General features: G+C 44.1%; 1 long non-coding RNA gene across 1 annotated transcript in view; it reads left to right on the top strand.

The window, feature by feature from the left end:
* Positions 1 to 2392: 2392 nt before the first annotated feature.
* The window catches only part of LOC115084598, a 131541-nt gene continuing 117965 nt past the window's right edge, over positions 2393 to 15968 (top strand). The window contains exon 1 of the long non-coding RNA XR_003854602.1: positions 2393 to 3139. This is a non-coding gene — a long non-coding RNA (uncharacterized LOC115084598). The remainder of the gene's footprint in view (positions 3140 to 15968) is intronic.

The raw sequence follows: 15968 nt of genomic DNA, 5'->3' as shown, positions 1-15968 counted from the left end.
TCGCTTTGATTTACATTTGTAACATACTGTGATTAATACTGCGATTAATGGTCCTTTGCTGCCATCATTTCACTGTTTCTATTGTATGGATAGCAATTTAACGAAAGTTGCCAGAAGATACCAGAACGTGAAAACGAAACTTAAAAATAGACAAAGGAATGGATTCAGCTTCCGCGCATGTCACAAGCTACACGAGGAACAGTGTTAAAACCCCTAGTAACAAGGCAGGTACATGTGTGAAAATTTACTAATTGGTCAAGGGATAAGGGGCGGGTATATGCAGACACTTGCTGATTGGCCGAAGGTAAACCCTTATAACGCTGTGCACAGACATTAGAACAATGAGTAGAGTCTGAGCTTGCACCGCTTGATTGTAACGCTCACTGCTCCTAAAGAAACCACGCCTTTCTTTACAATAAATTTCTTAGATTGACTCCTAGAGCTGGTCTTTACTGGTCTTTCTTTACCAAAGTTTTTAAACACTATGTAGATCCCCCATACACATTTTCATGCACTATATCCACAAACTCTCCAGCACTATGTTTTCACAAATCGCTTTTTGTGTACATTTGATCGGGTATGCACTTACCGGTGAATTTTTAAAAGCCTGGCGCGCATCAATTAGGAGAAACATGCACAAGTCAGGCTGATGCACACCGAGAAGATTTTAAGAGCCACTCAGGTACAGGCATACATGCCGCTGCGGACACAAGTAAAAAGATTTCAAAAAGGGGTGGGGGAGTGGGCGTGGTCTGGTCAGGGCCTGGCCAAGTGATGTCTGCGTAAATACGCGCACAGGCGAGTGCCAGGGTCCCCTGCCGTGTAACTTTGCTACTGCTATGGATGACAAGTAAATCATAAAACAAAAAATATCTAGGCTAGTTAGCAGGGTTTTAAAAGTCATGGCTAACAGGGGGGAAGGGAGGCTATTAAACTAGGGGTGTTTGGAAGTCCTATCCCTTAACTGGGAGAACTGGGAACAAACTGGGAAAACTAGCAATGGCGTTGGTGTACGTCCCTTGTAAAATTTCCCCATTTACGCGGCAGAAGCGGGATTTGCACGCAAATGTGCTTGTCCATTTAAAGTTGAGCGCACGTGTACGCGCGTCCAGGCTATGTGTAAAATAGCTGCATCCCTGGATGTGGGCGGACAGACGCGCGCACTTGTGCCCGCACGCTGGTTTGAAAGTTACCGTCCCCATCCGAGTGCTGCTGGTGCTTCAGATCAGCATGGGTTTGGATCCCACTGCCTATGTTCCTTCTCTTTCCTGCTGGGTGGATGGGGGGGAGGGGGAGGGGGGCAGGCCGACAAACCTGTTGGTGGCCCACATTGCTCGCCCTTGCCTCCCAGCCCAGTACCTGTGGTGGGAAGAGTTGAGAGGTGAGGAAGATCCTCTCTGAGAGTCATTGAACTCAGAACCAACTCCCAGGTACATCGGGGACCACAGTTGGAGGTTGGTTCATGGCACTATGGCCCTTGACAGGCTTTTATCCCAGTTCACTGGGCATCCTCCTCCTGTCCTATTTGTGGACAGGAGGAAGACTTGACCCATTATGGGTTGAGGCGTCTCACTCCCAATTTTTGTTTTCTGAGAGCACTGTTCTTGCGTTTGTGTTTAAACTTCACTCCCACCTTTTCCTATTTAGGCGTGCAGTGACTAGGGGTCCTGCATGAGCAAGGGACCACCTGACCGGTTAACTTCTGGCATGGCTAACCTCGAGGGTGGCGTGGCTAACCATGAAGGACAAAGTGGTTGGGCTAAGTCTCCCAGATTGCGGGGTCCTGTATAAAGCAATGGTGTGCACCCATATTAGAGCAGCACATTTCTGTGCAGTGTCCTCTGGCAGGTTGGAGGTGTTTGCCAGCTAGTGGGCAGTGGGCAAGGTGCTTTTCTTCCCTACCATTCCCCCGTTCTTTCTCACTATACACGTAAGGGTGGCCCACGCCTCCCCTGCTTTTTTTTTGGTTGGCAGCAGGCAGGCATATTAGGTTTGTACAGGGGAGTAAGATGTCCCTGCCTATCAGACCATGAGCATAGGGGCGGTCCTACCTTAGGCATGCAATAAAACCCTGAAGCCTCCTGTGCCCCACAAATTCTCCCTCCCTCCCATCTTTCTGACTCCCGAATGTGCATGGTGGACACAGCAAGCAGACTATTCCGAGGTCCTACTTACAGACAGATTTTTTTTTGTTGTTGTTGTTTTTAGTTTAGGGTCAGGCATATTAGAAGCGTGGCTCTTAATGTCAGAACTAATGTCCCAGAAAGGTCATTAGGTTTTATTTCGGAGCCTCCGCTAGGGGGCACCTAAGACTAGACGCAACAACTTAAAGGGAGTAGGACTCGCCCCGCCCCTGCAACTGGCTTTTAGCAGCAGCGGCAGCAAAGAGAGAGGAGGAGCGTAGTTTACAAATATCCCCTTCCCCAGCTTCTCCACAAGTCACAGCCCTAGCTGGTTCCTACCCAGCTCTAAGCCTTGGCTGAGAGTATAGCTTTATATTTTTTTAATAGCTGCTCTTGCGTGATTGACGGATCTTAGGCAGCACGAAGAAGAAATTTAAAAAGGGAGCTTGGAAACCATCACAAAATGTATCAAATCTGTTATTGATTGTTCCCTACTATTCTTCCTAACCAACTCAAACTGATCTTTCTCCTGCTTGATCTTCGTGCTCCGTTTTGGGATGAATTGACGGCGACTAGTTTTATATAGCCAAGCTGGTTTTTTTTGTTTTGTTTTGTTATTTTTTTGTGTTCATATGCAGATTTTTGAAGAGAGAGGACCAGTTCTTTTATTTATTTATTTATTTTATTTTATCATTATTATTGTTTTGTGCTAGCGGCTGTGCCCCGTGCAGCCTGTGATGTGATCGCAGGGGAGGGGAGAGGAAGCTCCGGGTCACCCAGAGAGAGAGTGAAGCAAGCCAAGCCTCCCCTCCCCGCCCCCACCGGCCCGATCTCCAGCCCCCTGTCTGCCGGCTCTGGATACGAATAGCCCTGCGGCAAGAAAGCGAGGGAATCCCCGGCCATTGTTGATCACCGGGGAGGGGGGAAGTATCCTCTGCACTTTTCGGGCAGGAACCAGAACCCGGGGAGGGAGAGGAAGCTTCAGTGCAGTCAAGGACATCGGCTGCTGGTCTTCGGTAAGTTGTCCTTTTTATTGGTAGTAGTATTCATTTCTTCGTCTGTGGTATGCTACCTGTAGTTTTATTTCCCATGCTTTATTTAGCCGATATTACAATCGCTTTTTAAATGACTCTCCCGGTTTAGGTGGCGATGGTGACGCATTAAACATCCTTGTGTTTCCTTCTGATTGGTTGAATGCGGAAGGCCTGCCCTCTTTTTTTGTGGGTTATTTTGTGCTGGGGAACAGAGGATGTACAGGAAAGTGTTTTGTTGCATGTCCCCTCCCCCCTTTAAACTTCTTGTCACACAGAGGTGATGAGAAATCATTTCCCACGCCTGTAGGTGTAAAAAAAATCAAACCAAAACGGGTTGTGAAAGAGGTTTGTCCTCGGTGGAGAGGATCCTGGGAAGTAGAGTTTTAAAAACGGGTAAAATATTGTGAGTGCAATGTATGATTTGTTGTGCAGTGATGAGTAATGCATTGAAATGCATAACAACCCTTCATACTCCTATTTGAGAGATTAATTTACTGCTCCGTAGGGTTACCAGATGGCTCCAGGTCATCAGGAACAGGCTGAGCCATTTTCATCCCTCTATTCAGATGGCTTTTTTTATTTTCCTAATAAAATTGGAGCTGCATGATTCAAAAAATGAGTTATCATGAATAGAAATAAAACCCATTTGGGAGTTAAAAAGGGAATGAGCCTTCTGAATCAAATCAAGTGAGAAATCGCTAGAGCCAGCAGGGAGGGAAAGTGAAATATTTGGATCCTGCTGCTTGAATGCCAAGCACCCCAGGGGGGCTTCCTTTGAAACCCTGTGCTGGAGTTTTGTAGCGTTTGTTCGTTATGAGGGTTCTTCTGACATTTGTTTGTGTTTGCGCTTTGCACTTTTTATTGCAGCATGCTTTGGGTGGTAAGGCTTGGAAAAAGTAATTAAATGTATTAGAATCAAGAACTGGGTACAGAGTGGTCCTTCTCTTACTTTATTTGTAGTTTATTTCGTTGGCTGTTGTTCCCGTTGTAATTCTCCAATATGGAAATAAAGGTCAACAAACAAAATATAACATCCTACCTTTTTTATTGGGCTAATTTGATTTCTTGACAAGTTTTCAGGACTAGCAAGGACTAACACAAATATAAGCATGCTGCTTATATTTGTGTTAGTTGCTGTATGTTACATTTGATAAATGCTTCACTTTCTAAATCAAGTTGCCCAAAGGCCCTTTGCAGTGGTTACAACCGGAGAGGAAGCTTTTTCTGCCTAGCACCTACCGTATGTATAGCCTGGTACTTACTAGTGCTTCTGGATAGGCTTTAACTTTTGGGGGCTTTTGTTTGAAGACTTTTTTTTTTTTGCTAATAATAGTCTGTGCTTCCAAAAGTGCCCCAAAACTAGGACAGCTCCTCCCCCCCACCCCATTGTTTTCTGACTTCCACTGGCAAAACTCCCTCACCTCTGGTCCTCTTCCTATGGGTGCCATAATCTTAAATCTGGCTCTGACGCTGTTAACACTACTCCTGGTATTTTAATAGAGCCTTTATACCTGACATTGCCACGTGGTATCATAAATTGCTTGCCTCTGGAATATTTAATGATTTAAAAGCAGGTGTTAAGAATACAGTTATGAGACTTTCTAATAGTTGTCAAACTTGTGAGTAGCCCATAATTCTGGCTTGGAAATGCAGAGTTCTGAGATTCTGAAGGAGCAGGGGCTTGTGTGTCGGTGTGGGGAAGGACGATTGCAGGGGTTAGGGAGGGAAGAAAAGGTGCAGAGGACGGTTGGAGTGGTGGATGGGAGGATGACAGTCCTGCTCTTTGCCCCACCAGCTGCTGCCCTGAAGATTTCGTTTATTTCACTGGTTCATTATATCTCTGGAAAGGGATTCTGAAGGAGATATTGTATTCTAGTGGGGGTGGGGAGTGGGAAGTTACAATAAAAATAAAGATGGCCTGCAGGGTTGGAAAGTTCCTTGCCTTGGTTGGCTAAGTAAGGGTCCTTGAGTTTGCCTCTCTCAGCAGCATTTACATTCATGCCCATGCAATATCGTTGCATGAAAAAAGGGCGCGCGTGATTGAGTGTGCGTTTTCCTAACGCGAGCCCATCAACCTCTCCTGGGCGCGCGATGCAGTAGGCTAATGAGTTGTGGCATTAAAAAAGAGGTGCTGGGGAAATTGTGCGTCCCTAGCCACCTCCTCGGTATCTGTGCCCAGGAGACGTGGCTGTCAGTGCGGGTTAGGAAAACAGACATTCAATACGGGTATCTGTTTTCTCCTGCTACCAGCACAATATACACGGCCTGGACAGTGTATATTGGGCTACCAGAATTTTTTTTTTACAAGACTTTTTATTTTTTGCATGATGCTGCTTTCTGTGGTGGTTCCTACTTTGTATCGAGACTATACTTTTAGGAGGAACCACAAAAAGCAGGTTTTTTTGGTTGAGCCCTTGAGCACAGCATGCCTTAACGCCAGCTCCTGGGCTCTCATTAATGGGCCGATACAGTACAGTGTGCTCCGATGGAGCGCACTGTTAGCTGGCATTTGGATGCGCGTTTTGGACACGCTAGCTTTGCCCCTTATTCAGTAAGGGGTAATAGCGCGTCCAACCCCCCCGAACCTAATAGCGCCCGCAACATGCAAATGCATGTTGATGGCCCTGAGATAGCAGCTGTTTTTTTAAAGGAAGTTGTGGGGATGAATGTCCCCAAAGTCCCCTATCTTTCCATACTGACAGGCAGCAGATGTGCAAGCTTCTCCGTGCCGCTAAACTGCACCGCCTCTAAATTTTAGAGGTGTTAATGTCCAGGGCTGCAGTGACTGGTTACGATTTGTGCTCCCTGACGCGACTGAGCAATAGGATGTTCACTCTGTGGGTACTTTGACTCATTTCTCATAAGTCTCCCGAGCGCCATCACTTATTGAGCGTTTTCGGGCCTTGCTGCCCACATGGTAAGATCTGAGCCTGCAGTTGGTAGAAAGAGATGAGTCAGGGGTGGCCAACTCTGATCCTCAAGAGCCACAAACAGGCCAGGTTTTCAGGATCTCCACAACAAATATGCAAGCGCTAGATCTGTATACAATGGAGGCAGTGCATGCAGATCTATCTCCATGCATACTCATTGTGGAGAATCTGAAAACCTGGCTTGTTTGCTCTCGAGGATCAGAGTTGGCCACCCCTGGACTGGGCCTTTCAGGTCCCGCATCTATGCTCAAGCTTCCAGCCCTAGTGCAGGCCTTCCTGGTACCACAGAAACTCATGCAAGGGCACTGCAGGTCCTGTAAGTGGGTTCAGACTTCCGCTGCTAAATGCTGCTGTGGGCTACTGAGCAACAACGCCGCCATTTGAGGCACTTCTGACCCCAGCTGAAGGTTTCTGACCCCCATTTAGGGTTCCGACCCACAGTCTGAGAAGCACATTCTTTAACCTAATAGGGGATTTGTAAGGGGGTTACCTTTTATAAACTTGGATGTTATTAAACAGTTGTGTCCTGCTGCTGCCTAAGAATTTCTGCATGTCGTTAATCTTGTACTGTTGAAATTAGGAACTGAAGGAATTGCACACGTGTTTCTGGTAGAAAATGAAGGAGACAATTTGGCTGAAAAGCAGAATGGAAGAGTTTTAAGGGAATTTCTGTGTGGGTCATTGGCAAGTCTGAGCAATTTATTCCTGCTGTGATTGTAAGTCATCCCCTCTGTCTGGTGTGTGCAGCTAAAACTGTGGCCTGGGTGTGCCCAGTGTGGAGCTAGGTCCTTCCCTTCCCATGAGTCCCTTTCCCTAATGCAGTTGGACTTGAGGTTTCTTGCCCTGGCAATAATAATCATTTTAGAGTGCATTTATCTAAACCTCTTCACATACTTACAGATCAATTGTTATTCTTAAGTAACTCATTTCAGAGGGCAAATGTACGTCATCTTTTTTTTTTTTTTTTTTTCCCAGTTTGTTCTTTCAGGTTCAGAAAGGCCATTATACATATGTAAGAGCCTAAAAATAAACTGGCTTTGGCAGAAAACTTCTATTCGTTCCCCCCCCTCCGCCCAAGTCTAATTACTCAATTAAAGATGAATAATGCAAGGGGTTACAAACCTGGGAAAGCAGAGAGCAGATCCGGCTTCTCCCTCTGACGCTGCTTTGATCTTGGGGAAGTCACTTTATTTCCCATTGTCTCAGGTAGATTGTAAGCTCTTTGGAGACTGCCTTGAGTTAAAAAGATGGTCTGGAAGTACAAAATGTTTTATTATATTATTATCCATCTGAGAAATCTATTTTTACAGTTGGGTTGTTCACATTCTTATTGTTGCTAACACTGGGGTGAACAGAGACCAATGTACCTGACTGAGGTATGTTGTCCTGTTTGTTCCTTGAGTTAATGATGATCCTAAGTGCTACAAATAGAGACTGGGCCTCCAAACGGCAGATGAAATTGAATGTGGACAAGTGCAACGTGATGCATATGGGGGAAAAGTAACCCAAACTGTAGTTACACGATATTAGGTTCCATATTAGGAGTTACCACCCAGAAAAAAGGTCTGGGTATCATTGTGGACAATACTTTGAAATCCTTGGCTCAGTATGCGGTGGTGGTTAAAAAAGCAAACAGAATGTTAGGCATTATTAGGAAAGGAATGGAGAATAAAGCAGAGAATGTCATAATATCTTTGTATCACGCCATGGTGAGACCACACCTTGAGTACTGTGTGCAATTTTGGTTGCCGCATCTCAAAAAAAAAGATATAGTTGAATTGGAAAGGTACAGAGAAGGGCAACCAAAATGATAGAAGATGGAAAGGCTAAAGAGGTAAGGGCTGTTCAGCTTGGAAAAGAGATGTCTGAGGGACAATATGATAGAGGTCTATAAAACCATGAGTGGAATAGAGCAGGTAAATGTAATTTGGTTATTTACTCTTTCAAAAAATACAAAGACTAGGGGCACTCCATGAAGTTAGAAAGTAGGACATGTAAAACAAATCAGAGAAAATTCTTTTTCACTCAGTGCAGAGTTAAGCTCTAGAATTCATTACTGGAGGATGTGGTTGAGACAGCGTTATTAATCAAGTAGACTTAGGGAATAGCCACTACTTATCACTGTGCAATAGCAGCATGGGATCTATTTACTGTTTAGGATCTTGCCAGGTACTTGTGATCTGGATCAGCCACTGTTGGGCTTGATGGACCCTCAATCTGACCCAATATGGCAATTCTTATATTGTTAGATTTCAAATTAGCTGTCAAATTCAGCACGAAGTTGTGAGAAGGTGGGTACTATGACTTTTGCTGTCATTATACCTCACTTGTTTCCTGCTAGCATCCTGTGCTACCTTGCAGGCTCACTTTTCCTTTCTGAAGCTATAGGCAGACTCCTCCTTTCTGTTCATTTTAAAGGAGGACTAATGCAGACTTTTTTTTTTTTGGAATGTTACTGTAACATGTTAGGGAAACATGACTCGTGTTGGGAGCATGGATGGGACTAGCGTCTTTCCAGAAAGTTTTCTACATGCAGTTGTGAATACTGATTTAGATTTTCACAGTAAAAGCTGTGTAGCTTGAATAACAGTATTATTGTTTTGCCAATTATTTTCTTTTTCTGATGTGCAAAACAAACCCATATGGAGACACTGCCTCAAGAGAAACAACAAATGAGCAAACTACCAGATGTAATAGTTTTAGAAAACCAGCAGTCCACCTGTATTTCTTCTGCTGTGATGGAAACAGGTAGTGTGCGTGATTTCTCTGTTACTGGTCTGTTGGCAATACAAGCTTCCTCACACTTCACCCAGAAGTCTTAACCATGCCCCGGAGGGACCACAGCGTCATCTGGAAAGGGAGCGCCAGTCTCTTGCCTTGTCAGCCTTTGGTCTTTCTCCTGAAACTGCTAATTATGGTATTGATGGTTTTAGTGAGGTGTATGTTTGTCCTCTGGGAGTAGGAATGCAACCACAAACTAGTACATTTTTCATAAGTTATCAAACCACCATGAAATGCTAACAGTTTTTTTCAGTTTGGTTGCTAACGTTAGATGTGAATCCATAACACAGATGTTAAAAACTCTGTTTCTCTGTCCCATTTCATTATGCCATGTACGTTACCTTTTTTTTTTGTAAGTAACAAGTATGTGTCCTGTTCTATTAAAAAAAATAAATAAATTGTTGAGGTCACTGATACTGGGTCACACCAAGTTCCATCCAGCCCAGCATGCTGTCTCCTGCAGTGGCCAATCCAGGTCACAAGTACCTGGCAGATCCCATAAAGTAGATCTATTTCCTATTACTCACTCCTAGGAATAGCAATAGCTTTCTCTACTCTGTCTGGCTTGTAATATGTTATAGACTTTTCCTCCAGGAACTTATATATACAAAACATAGTAATGATGGCAGAAAAGGACCAAAATGCCCAGCAAGCTTCTTATGATAGGCTGTGCTGTGCAGGTTACCCCCATGTTTCTCTTTTACTGGGATTGAGCCTTCTTGAAATTTCAGACAGTGCTGCTTGCTGTGCTTTGCTTATGGACTTGGTCATAGCAGCAGTCCTGTGCCTTTTCCCTTATGTCTGTGTATCAGTACCCCAGAATGTAAAATTCAGGGCCTGTGTTGATGGTCTCCTGAATCCAATATCTCTTTCCATCCCACTCCCCCAATCCCCACCGTCAAAGTGTGGAGAGTGAAGTTTCAATTCCATTAAGGGAACCAACCTTTAACCCATGCCTTATGTTAAAGGTAGTAACTGCTGCTCCGTGCAGATTATCCCCATGTTTATCAGTTCTGCCGACTGTAAAAGTCGGGGCCCTCGTTCGTTGTCTGAATCCGATTCCCTTTTTCCCCCTGCTATTGAAGCAGAGAGCAGTGTTGCAGTTGCATCAAGGCTTATTTGTTAAGAGTAGTAATCCCCATACCTTCTGTTAAGGGTAGTAACTGCAGCTCCAGCAAGTTACCCCCATACACCTTTTTCGTCATTTCTATCTTCTAGACTTTAGGGATCCATAGTGTTTATCCCATGCCCCTTTGAATTTTTTGACTCTTTTTGTTTTCACCACCTCCTCCAGAAGTGCATTCCAAGCATCCACCACCCTGTCCATGAAGACATATTTCCTGCCATTAGTTCTGAGTCATCTCCCCCTGGAGTTTCTTTTCATGACCCCTAGTTCTACTGATTTCTTTCCATCGGAAAACCTGTCCAAACCTCTTTTAAACCTTGCTATGCTAGTCGCCTTGACCATGTCCTCTGGCAAGATTCCATAGCTTGATTATGAAAATGTAGATTCTATGAATTTGTTTAAATCTGTTCATAAATCTTGACCATGTTTGAACACCTTGTAAATTCTGAACAGTTAAGCAGTGTTGCAGCTTAATCCAGTCCACAGTGATGGGAATATTGGAGTAAGGGGAAGTTTCAACAATGCCTTTATTTTACAAATGGGCGTATAGTAGCATGTGTTGTAGGATGGTTTCGCTTTTGTGTCTTCTCGGTTATTGACAGTATTGCCATGAAAGTTACCGAGTACAGAATTAGGACATGACAAAGGAGTCTATTGCCTTGCACTGAAGCAGAGGAATCGCATAAAAAGAATGTTTACTGGCTATGCTTTAATTAATTAACTTCCTTGGCTGCTGAGAGGGGAGATGATAATCTTTAACTATATTCCTGGTGATTGCTAGTGGTTGCGCGCTCTTCTCTCCCTGAAACCTTGTAACGTGATGAATATTTGTTCTTTTGTAGGAGAACATTTCCTTGTACTTAGTGAATGTAACACATTACTGTGGTCAGTAATTCTGGTTCTCGCTTCTCTCAGCCCCCAGGAGGATTTTCTGGACACAATAGCATGCAATCCACGCTTTTCAGAAAAACTCTTGGACCATAATCCTAAAGAGCTGCTTCTAGAAAACAGTTTGTTCTGACTTAAGAATTGTAGCTTTAGATCCTTCCTGTGCTTCGCTGTAATAAATTCTCTTGTGTAGAAGAGCTACACCTGAAGAGCAATGGACTGAATACTGCAGCACAGTTAGGGTAGGAGTAGTGGTGAGTTGCTTCTGTGTCAAAGAGCAACTAAGTCAACCTGCACTAAATTCATGGTTAGTCATGAAAGTCACGTACCTTACTGAAGAGTTAAAAAAAAAAAACAAAAACATTCTTTAGCACATAGCGGTACGTTCTTATTCCTCATGCTAGGTGTGCAGTAAGTGGTTTCTGCCAGTAGAGAGAGAGAGAGATGTAGACCCCCCCCCCCCCCCCCCCCCCCCCCCGTGAAAACTTTCCATGTCTCCTCCACAGTGGAGGAGAGGTAAAAGCAGAAGGCCCGAGTTCTTTCCCAGGACAGAACTGGAATCTTTCAGGTTGGGAAGAATTGACCAAGGAGTCTGGGGGGAGGGGGGGCTCCTCCACCGCGAGGCATCCTGTTGATTTAATAAAGTTGACTTTGGTCCACTGTAAAGCCGGCAGAGTATCCAAGCTCCTCCGACTCCTAATTCAATAAGATTTGGAAGCGGTGAGCTGCCTCCGCCTGGGGAAGGCGATCTCTCTGGCTTTAGAGTGGGAAGCACCTGATCTAAATTGAAGCAGGGAGAGGGAGAGAGAATCAGTCTGCGAGGGAAGGGGAAGGGGGTGCCAGAATGAGCCCTTGCCCTTGGAACCACCATATTTTCAAGCAACTGCTCTGCTGAGGAGTTAGGAAGAACTGAGGAATATCTGTTAAATTCTGACAGACTATATTGATTGTAAATAGACTTTATGTTGCTGGAAATGCTTGCCGCTGTCTGCTTGTAAGTAAAAGGATATTCTCCCACTAGTAGGCCCTGGAGATTATTCTCCCTCCAGCAGCCAATAACCCCTGCATCTGTCTTGTGTTAAAGAATGAGGCAGCCTACAGAAGTATTTGAGGGCAATTTGGGAACTGGAGCCATTTATTATTTAGCTGGTTGTATCCAAATAGTGATACCAGAGGCCTTATTCCAAATAACAGTTTTGAGTGGTAGACTTCCTGAACGTTTGCTTATCTATCTATCTTTCCCCTAGATTCATCAAAATGCTGTAGTATTGCAGGTCTAACTCCCGGTGCACCACGTGGTAACATAGCGCTTCGCATAGGTAGTATCGCATGGCGCAGTAAACTTGATACTTCCTATTTCGCAGAGAGAGAGAGAGAGAGAGAGCGCGAGCGCCTCTGGAGAGACCTTCACAGTATGCAACTATTTATATCTCTATGGGAGGGGCAGCTAATAGCTCGAGGTGAGGTGCTGGTGGGGGTTTAGAGTTTAGGGGCCAGTTTTTCATGCACAGTGAGACGTACGAACAGCACAGTACACCTCGGTGAAGATTTCACGTCATTTGGAGTGAGGAAAGTCTTACAAAGATGACATTTCTACTATGTTCTCTCGCCCTAGCTTGATGGACTCTAAAACAGGGTACCATCAAGCCAGGGCGAGAAAGCATAGTACAAAATTTCATCTTTGTAAGACTTTCCTCATGCCAAATGATGTCAAATGTTCACCGAGGTGTACTGTACTGTTCGTATATTTCACTATGCATGAAAAACTGGCCCTAAACCCCCAGCAACACATCACCTCGAGCTATTAGCTGCCCCTCCTATAGAGATATAAATAGTTGCATACTGTGAAGGCCTCCCTGGAGGTGCACTCTCTCTCTCGCTCTCATTCTTTCTCAGTTTGACGCCAAGAAAAAAGGTGTAGTTATTTCCGGTGTTAAAACCATGCGATATTGCCCCTCATTTTTATAAATCCTGCCCAAACTCCTCCCTAATCCTGCCCCTTCCCAAAATTTGCATTTGCGCCGTGCACTACTGCTATTATCGCATGTGTTATGGCGTTAACGCGTTCTTTACAGATGAAAATCGCCCAGAGCAATGTACAATAAAATAAAAAAAAACCCCATCAATTTCACAAAACAGCACTCAGTACAGCAATAGTCATGATCAGTGCATCTTACTCATACCTGTTTAACAGAATTGCCAATAAATACAGTATTATACAGCAACCCTATTACTAGTTGACAGAAGCTAGGCTTTACGAAATTTCAACAGACCACTCTCAGCTCTCAGAAATTCTGGTAACATTCCATCGACCTGGTGATATAGCTGAAAATGATCTCTTGAACAAGCGCAAGTGATGAAATGTCTTCCTTGTAGGCAACTGCAAAAAAAAAAATATTTTCTGCTGATCTGAGACTTCTTTGAGCCCTCATACCAGTGTAAACTGCCCTTCAGCTGGGGGAGGGGAACAAATACCCCTAAGCACGTTGAATTAAAAGATGTCATTTCAGGGTTTCCCTGAGGCAGGGAAGTATTACTACTTTCAAGGCCCTTCACATTGCAATCCTTAAATCCCAGTGTGAAGTATTTGCATACTGCAGTGATGATAACAGCACAGATGAGCATTAGGCATTAAACAGTGAAACACACTGGATGCTTTGGTGTTTTCCAGCAATGCTTTTACTGATAAGTTGTAAGATGCTGGAAAAATCTTTACAGCTGCTCAATCCACTTTCAGATGGTACAAGTGCTTTTGAAATAAATTTGTGCCTCCTGAGGGTCTTATTGAATGTTTAGATGGTAAAGCCAATTAATTTAAATGATCAAATGTTTCTCCCAACCCACTGGCTTAGGGCAAGTTATTACTTCCCTCCCAGTGTTGGTGAAGTATTAAATATGAAATGCATCTCTCCATGTTGTTTTCTCCTCCGAACTCTTCAGTTTCCTCACCCTGAATGGTACCAGTCATTCTCTTCTTCCTTCCCTTCAGTACCAGGATGATACTTCAGTGACACTCTTCTCCAAAGCTCCAGTAGATGATTTTGGGTCCGTCGGGGGGGGGGGGGGGGTGTCCATTACAGCTCCTTTCATCCCCTCATCTCCTCCTCCTCCTCTGTATGGCTGAAAATCATCCTTCTCCTCTGAGCTTGATGATCTCAGGTAACTTTTCATGAAGGGAACTTCTCCCATTTGATGTTAGAGCAGCAAAGTAATTAACGTAGTTGAGCGCTTAGTTAATGGGTACCCAAAATGTAAGTATCCAAATGTAAAAATCTAAAATGGATTAAGAGGGTGGAAAGAAACTCCCAGCCAACTAAATGGCTCCATGGAGGCATCAACTCAACCAACAGAAAAATCAGAGACCAGCCCAGGTTTGCTGCTTCTGGAAAAGAAAATATGAATCTACATCCTAAGATGGTGGCCTGGCTTTATGTTCCAATTAATCTCCTCCACATGGGGAAACCAAACACCTACACTATTGTTCTGTTCTCCACCCCATGCCAATGGGACAGTCTGGTCTAAATTCTAGTAGGGAGTTGTCAGGATCCCTGCATTTAAAATTGTTTGTATTCCATAATATACATGTACATAAAACAAACAACCCCCCCTCCCCCCACATAACACAAATAATAACAAAAACAGCAATTATAATACACAGCTCAAAATATCACACAGTTGACATAACTCAATAAAAAGGTAACAATGAAAATCTTTATTCTTGATTCTAAACATTCATGCCCTGAGACCGACTGATAGAAGATTCTGAATTTTGCACTTCCTACATCTATCTATATCTTCCATGTGATTTGAACCTGACTAGAAGATGACTTTACTGATGGAAGATATTTTATTGTCTCTGCTGCGGCATCCTTTTAAAAAAGGAATAGATATTGACAGAAATTTTGAGACACTTTTATATGAGTCCGGTGGCAAGTTTGTAACTTAAAAAAAAAAAACCAGACCTGCCTTGTTTTGGACATCCTTACTCGAGGCAGCATGCCTTAGTGACATTTTATGGCCATCAGGGGCTGCCACAGTTGTAGCCCACAAGGCATCTTCCCTTCCTCTGGTTAGGGGTATGTTGCTTCTGTAGCACAATTGAACCCTGCTGGCCCCATCGCACTGCAGACTCAAACCTGAGGCCTGAACCACAGAGCCAGCCCTGTCATGCCCATTTTAATAGTAAACCATCAGACTGTATGTGTATGTTATCCTTTTTTTTTTTCTCTCTTAATTCCATCCTCAACACATCTCGCAGTTTCTTTTCAGCCCTTTCTCAGTAGCTTTTGTGCGCTCTTGAGACATCCATTTGCATTTGAGTAGATGAGCAGAATAATATCTAAGGAAGATAAAGAGGGACTGTCTGGGAAGTGAAAGGTTAATTGTGTTGCACTTTTTTCTTAGGTTCTTATTCAGCGGTGTTTCTCCTCCCATTTGGAGACTTTCACTAGCCTCCCTCTTGACATACACACACCCCCTTTCAATGAAATCACCAGAAAAACAAATGAAACAGAGGTGAAACATTAGAGGCTGTGTATGTGTGTGAAACCATTAGAAGAATATAAAGCCTCAGTATCCTGAACTTTGCAGCCCACGAGCTTGGATTCAGTGTTGCATGATTGATATTGAAAGGTTTAATAGATAGTTATAAAATAAAGGAGATCTTTCTTTCTTTTTTTTTTCTATTTTGGAGCCTCTGCTTTTGAGTCTTAAAGGCCTGGTTTCCCATGGCAACACCCCACTGCCGGTGGCAAGGTGAGGTCGTCCCTCCTCGCTGCCTCACCACAAAGCCTTCCCAGTCCCAGACACTGATTCCTCATTGTGTGCCGGGCCAGTGGCCGCTGGAATTCCCAGACTGTTCCGTTTTCCCTTCCCCCCCCCCCCCTTTCTGCTAAAGCCGCTGTCATTCTCATCTGAGCTTCCTCGGCATGTTTGGGTGGGATCGCTTGTTGCTATGTGTGCCACGGTCCTGATTCTCTGTGGACGCAGAATATGCCGTCTTTGGATGTCGCTGGAAACTGAACAATAGCAGCAGCAGCAGCAGCAGCCTGGTATGCCAGTGAAAGCCACCTCTTGTGGTTCTTTA

The sequence above is a fragment of the Rhinatrema bivittatum genome, chromosome 2, assembly GCF_901001135.1.
Source record: "Rhinatrema bivittatum chromosome 2, aRhiBiv1.1, whole genome shotgun sequence".
Lineage (NCBI taxonomy): Eukaryota > Metazoa > Chordata > Amphibia > Gymnophiona > Rhinatrematidae > Rhinatrema > Rhinatrema bivittatum.
Note: the sequence above shows the minus strand (reverse complement) of the source record. Positions and strands in the feature narration are given on the sequence as shown.